The sequence below is a fragment of the Erinaceus europaeus genome, chromosome 1 (assembly GCF_950295315.1).
Source record: "Erinaceus europaeus chromosome 1, mEriEur2.1, whole genome shotgun sequence".
Taxonomy (NCBI): domain Eukaryota; kingdom Metazoa; phylum Chordata; class Mammalia; order Eulipotyphla; family Erinaceidae; genus Erinaceus; species Erinaceus europaeus.
The window spans coordinates 202,207,135-202,213,798 of record NC_080162.1 but is presented as its reverse complement, the minus strand read 5'-3'; positions in this window follow the sequence as shown (position 1 = coordinate 202,213,798).

The following is a 6,664-nucleotide window of genomic DNA, read 5'->3' as shown; positions in this document are numbered from 1 at the left end:
GAGGGGTATATTAATATGTTATCTTCAATCCCCAGTAATAACCATGGTGGAAATAAAATAAAATAAAATAAAGAGGGGCCAGGTGGTGGTGTACCTGGTGGAGTGTACATGTTACAGTGCGCAAGGACCAAGGTTTGAGTCCCTGGTCCCCACCTGCAGGGATAAAGCTTTGCAAGTGGTGAAGCAGAGATGCAGGCGTCTCTCTGTCTCTCACTCTCTATCTCCCCCTACCCTCTCAATTTCCATCTCTATCCAATAAATAAGATAATACAAATTTTTAAAGAAAAAGAAAGAATTAACATTATATGCAATAAATATGCAATAAACTTCCCTATTTATTATAAGAAAATGTTTTCATCTTTTGTTTATTTTATTTTACTCTTTTTCCACCAGCTGGGGTCCTGTGCTTGCATGACTAATCCACCCCTCCCAGTGACCATCCTCCAATTTTATATTTGGTAGGAGAGAGAGAAATTGAGAGAGGGAGGAGGAGAGAGAAAGAGCTTCCTGCAATACTGCTCAGGAAGCTTCCCCACCCCTGCAGGTGGGGGCTAAGTGCTCCAATCCAGGTCCTGGAGTTTGTAGGACACCACCCAGCCCTGAGAAAAGCTGGTGCTGAATACTTGCACTGAGCCTGGAGAAGGAGAAGTAAGGGATGCTGACATTGGGGTAAAGGACATGGAAGGTGAAGGGGGGGTAAGAGGGTCTGCAAATGCTGTATTTGCCTGTCCATGTGGGACGCAGATGAATAGTTTTCAGGCAGTGGAGGAAACCCTCAACAAACACACAGCCAGGTGGATGTAGGCTCCGTTGCTTGCCAGCAGGAGGACTCTGGTTGTGAGAGTCTGTACCTGGGAGGGAATGAGGCAGTTGCTAGTGCAGGCCGCCACCGGCATCCTTACGGATCCCGCATGTGGGTGGACCTAGCTGCACACCTGGCTCCCCAGCTGCTGTTAAAGCCCAAGGGTCTAGGGTTCAGAACCTAAACAAAGAGCAGAAATAAAAATATGTCTCCCAGGGACAAAGCAGCCACCTGCAAGTGGCATCTGTTCCCAGTACACACCTGTCACAGGTCATGCCCCCATGGGAGCCTGAGCCCCAAGAAGCTGTCAAGAGTGAGGTCAGCACTTCCTGCCTCCAAATGTCCCCCAAGCTGTGGCGATCACTCACCGACTTTTGTTTATTTTTAATTTTTTATGAGTGATCTAAGAATGATTAACAAGATTGTGAGATAACAGGGGTCCAATTCCACACAGTCCCCACCATCAGAGGTCCGTATCCCATCTCCTCCACTGGAAACTTCCCTATTCTTTACCCCTTTGGGAGTATGGACCAAAATTCTTTATGGGGTGCAGAAGGTGGGAGGTCTGGCTTCTGTAATTTGCTATTTACTCTTGACTCTCAGGCAGGACCCGAAAAGACATTTGCTGTCAATGCCGGGTGGGTCTGATCCATTTGCAGCATCTGCAGTGGGGCTTTTTCAACCTGGGATTTTCAGATCTGGGACCTTGGGTGAAATTCAAATATGTGTGTTGGGAGGGGTGTGCTTAGATGGGAGGACAAACAGATTTTTGTTTTTTGCTAGCCCCCAGCTGAAATTTAGCATATTCCTCTGTCAGGGTGTAGACAACAGGCCTTATCACCAGCAGAGGAGGTCACATTCACATTCCCCACAAGGTGACAGCTTGTAAGATATTGCTATGCTCATAACGATCTTGAAATTACCTCGATCTTATCAATATAGAAACACGTGAGTGATGCACCACTTTACCATGTTTGTCTTTCTTTCTTCTTCCTCTTCTTCCTTCTTCTTCCCCTTCTTCTTTTTCTCCTTCTCCTCCTCCTCCTCCTCCTTCTCCTTCTTTTTCTCCTTCTCTCCCCCTCCTCCTTCTCATTCTTCTTATTTTTGCCTCTAGAGATATCACTGAGGTTCTGTGCCAACATTAAAAATCCATCGCTCCCAGTGGCCTTTTCTTTAATTTTTTTTTCCATTTTATTTTAAGACAGAGAGAAAGTAAGAGAGGAGGGGGAACTTAAGAGAGGGAAAGAGAAAGATAGACACCTGCAGACCTGCTTCACTACTTGTGAAGCATCCCCCCAGCAGGTGGGGAGCTGGGGCGCAAACAAGCATCCTTGAGTGGGTCCTCATGCTTAGTACTATTGGCACTTAACTGAGTATTCCACCACCTGTCTCCCACCTCATTTCTTTCTGTCAGCAACTGAGCCCAATAAGCTGCATGCCGTACGGGAACAGAAATAACCCTCTGTGTGTAGCAAGATGTATGTAGGCTTGTGTGAAGTCTACTCTGTGAGGCTCGCTTGACAAGGAAGCTGCTCAGTGCCACACTCTTCAGAGAGCATCCATACAGTGAAGTGAAGCCATAAATGGCATATCTCACACAGATGTAACCTTTGGCACCTTATAAAACTGACTAACTAGATTCTTTTTTCATCACATTTACACATCTTCTCACCTCATTTCCTGTGCATGTGTGCCGGGATAGCCTGAGGGTGCTTCTTCCCGAGCTAGTGCTCTCTGGGTTGGAGAGAACTCAACTGGAGCCGATCTAGGCTGCTGTGTGGGAGAGGGATCAGGAACTCGTGCCGCACTAACTTCGCAGGAGATACACTCTGGAACTCTCGGAGCCGGAAAGCAATTTCCAAGTGTCTTTAATCAGAAGAGCAGCTGTTTTTATACTCTCCAAGTAGGGTGGAAACAGGATGTGACATAGAGAGTGTGGAGAGAAAAGTGGCTGGTGGAAGATCAGGGTGTGACAAGGAGAGGATCAGGGTGTGACAAGGAGAGGGGGTGGAGCAGGTGAGAATTGTACCACTAAACCACCAATGCCCTGGAGGGAGTGTGGTGTTTTATGTAAATGTAAAAGTGATTTATGTTAGTAGACCAAAGCTTTGAATGGGAACAAATCAATCCCTATATAGGCATATGGTTAAGCAGAAGCCAGGGGGAGCTGGCATACTACCCAACACATGTGGTTACTTAGCTGGGTCTACACTAGAGGTTTCCATAAGGGGTGCCCTTCCCTCCATCCATGCTGCTGTCCACACACAGCAAGTCCCCCACCCCACCCCCAAACACATCACAGGAGCAGCTTCTCAGCTCTCTGCAGTCATCACATTCAAGTCACTCTGGACCAATGCCTGTGCCACAGGAGCGGTGAACCACAGCACAGCTGTTCATGGCTTGAAGATGCAGCTTTCACAAGGGTTCACAGTTACTTCTACTCCTTAAGAAACTCTGAGTTCCTGCTTATTAAAGATTTTGTCCTGCTTTATATCTTACCACCTTTCAGCCACCAAGGTGCAGATGCTACCATGATTCCACCCTGACTTCCCTGGGCAGATGACCCACCAATGTGCCCTGGAGCCCCACCTCCCCAGAGCCCTGTCCCACTAGGGAAAGATAGAAATAAGCTGAGGGGATGAATTCACCTGCCAACACCCATGTCCAGTGGAGATGCAATTACAGAAGCCAGAACTCCAACCTTCTTCACCCCATAAAGAATTTTGGTCCATATTCTCAGAGGGATAAAGAAGAGGGAAGCTTTCAATGGAGGGGAGGGGACACAGAACTCTGGTGGAAGGAATTGTACCCCTGTTATCTTACAATCTTGTTAATCACTATCAAGCCACTATTAAGTAATAACTAAAAGAAACTCTTCAAGGTGAATGAGAGAGGAGCTAATATAAATGACCACCAGAGGGGCTGGGAAATGGCACACCTGGTAGAGCACATACCCAGGTTCAAATCCTGGTCTTCACATGCAGAGAGGAAATTTCATGAGCGAGGGATCTGTGTTTCCAGTGCCTTTTTATCTTTCTTACTACCACTTCCTTTTCTATCTGTAGTAAAAGAAAGCTGGGAGGAGGAAAGGAAAGGCAGTGGCACACCTGGCTGAGTCTACATGCTATGATGCACAAGGACCTAGGTTTGAGCCCCCAGTCCACACCTGAAAGGAGAAAGCTTTCCAAGTGGTGAAGTAGGGCCTCAGGTGTCTGTCCACCTCTCTTCCTCTCTCCCTCTCCCTCCCTTCTCAATTTCTCTCTGCCTCAGCCCAATAAATAAATAAAATGCTAGAAAATATAAGTGGCCACAAGGAATAGTGCAATCACTGTGCATCAATAACCCCAGTGTGGGGTGTGTGTGTGTGACATTACACTGTGTTAACTATTTTAAAATGAATATGGATGTGTTTGGTGATTCACTTCCAAAGAATAAGTTTAACAATTTGTTCTGCTTTATATCTTAATGCTTTTCAGACACCAAGTTGCAGATGCTACCATGACACCAACCTGACTTCTCTGGGCAGACAACCTCACCTCTCCAGAGCCCTACTTCATTAGTGAAAGATAAAAACATGCTGGGGATGTGAACTGACCTGTCAATGGCCATGTCCAGAAATTACAGAAGCCACACCTTCCACCTTCTGCATGCCATAATGATTCTGGGTCCATGCTCCCAGAGGGGGAAAGAATAGAAAAGTTTCCAGTGAAGGGGATGGGATATGGAACTCTGGTGGTGGGAATTATGTGGACTTTCATCCTCTATCCTACAGCCCTGTGGATCATTATTAAACTAATAATAATAATAGCTAGATTCAAGCCCATGGTTCCCATCTTCAGTGGGAGAAGTTTTAGAAATGATGAAGCAATGCTGCAGGTGTGTCTGTCTCTCTTTTTTCTTTCCCACTCTATCTCTCCCTCCCCTCTCAATTCCTCTATCTTTATCCAATCAATGAATAAATAAATATTAAAAAATGAATGAGTTAAGAAAAAAAGAAAAAGTAAGAAGACCAGGAAAATACTACCTCGGGTTGATGATCTAAAAGTTAACTCCCAGGGTGAGAAATTCTTTTGCCTGATCACACTGATCACATGATGTGATGATTGCATTTCTTCTCTGTGGTCTTCATTTCCAAAACTCAGCACATGAGCTGAACCCATCATAGAAAACATCATAGAAACATCATAGAAAACATCATAGAAGAAAACATCATAGAAACCTCAGCGGAGAGAAGACTCAATGAAAAATGTCTAAACAAGATTTCTCAAATCTATCAAGATCATCAAAAGCATAGGAAGTCTGAGAAGTGCTATAGGGAAGAATACACTTAGGGGAGATGTTGATTGACTATGCTGTGCTCTTCTGAACAGAAAACTGGGACAAACAAAAGGACAAGGGAAAACTAGTGAATTTCCAGTAGAGTATAGACTCCTGACGCAACAGTGTTGACTCTCTGCATTTAATCAGGCCACATATGTGGCAGGCTCAGTATAACCCATGCAAAACAAGGTTTATTTTAAGTGTAATAATGAAAGCCATTTACAAAAAAAAAATTGCAAAGTGAGTCTTGAATGATTTGATTATAAGATATCTGGAGATGACAGATACTCAAACCTCCCTTAACCAAATGCCCAGTCTGTAAAAGAGGCTTTCCCTGGGCAATCAATCCACTGTCCGTCCAGAGCTTATTCAGGAGATAATTCTCTGCCAGATAACAAAAAGCTGGGTGCTAGCTCTCCAGCCCGCATATCAATGAGGACTATTGGATGGCTCTGAAGGATAGCTACTGACTACAGGCATGAATCTTAATGGCTTGCTTAACTGTGTCACTTATGTCTTTATTTAATTTTTAAAAATATTTATTACCTTTTGTTGCTCTTGTCTTATTGTTGTAGCTATTGTTGTTGTTGATGTCATTGTTGTTGGATAGGACAGAGAGAAATGGAGAGAGGAGGGGAAGACAGAGATGGGGAGAGAAAGGTAGACACCTGCATATCTGCTTCACCACTTGTGAAGCGACTCCCCTGCAGGTGAGAAGTTGGGGGTTCGAACCGGAATCCTTACGCTGGTCCTTGTGCTTTGTGCCACCTGCGCTTAACCCACTGCGCTACCTCCCAACTCCTGTCACATGTCTTTAACCTTCTAGTCTTTCTATGAAGAAGTGATTTCTTTGAATATGAGGTATGTATGTTTGGACTGACTCAAATTTATCCTAAAGCCATTGTTGACCGTGGTATGCTATTATACACACCTGTGTCTTTTAACTAAAAGTGAAAGAATAGAAGCTGTATCCACTAGTGTTTGGTGTCCTCTCCCCATAGTTAGAAGAAGTATTGGTACTGACCAGGCAGGACAGATCAAAATTTCTCATTTACCCTATGGCACCTGAGCTATACGGCATCATCCCTATACCTTGTTTACAAAGACCATCAATGATCCTGCCAGGATGATGCTGCATACTGACCAGCTATTATGTCTCAGTCCTTCTTTTACCAAAGTGCTAAGCTCTTAATGATTGGATATTTCTCTGGCATAGCAGGAGTCATTATTCCTTTATGCCTAGATTGGTGTGAGTCTTCCCCCCATTATGAGTGTCATTCTCTGCACTTTTTAATGTTGATTCTGAACAATGGATGTTTCACACATCCCTCAGTTTGCTAACTTGAAATTTATTTCTATGTCTGTGGACACTGTTGCAGGCCTTATATATGCCACATGTCACACAGAAAAACAACCCATGTTTGTGAACACTTTCTTTGTCTTTGCTGCAGAGGTATTCCTTGTTTATCTTATGGGACTAAACCTTGATAACTATACTCAGACTTTACGGACCTAGAGTATTCTTAACCCCTGATGATAATT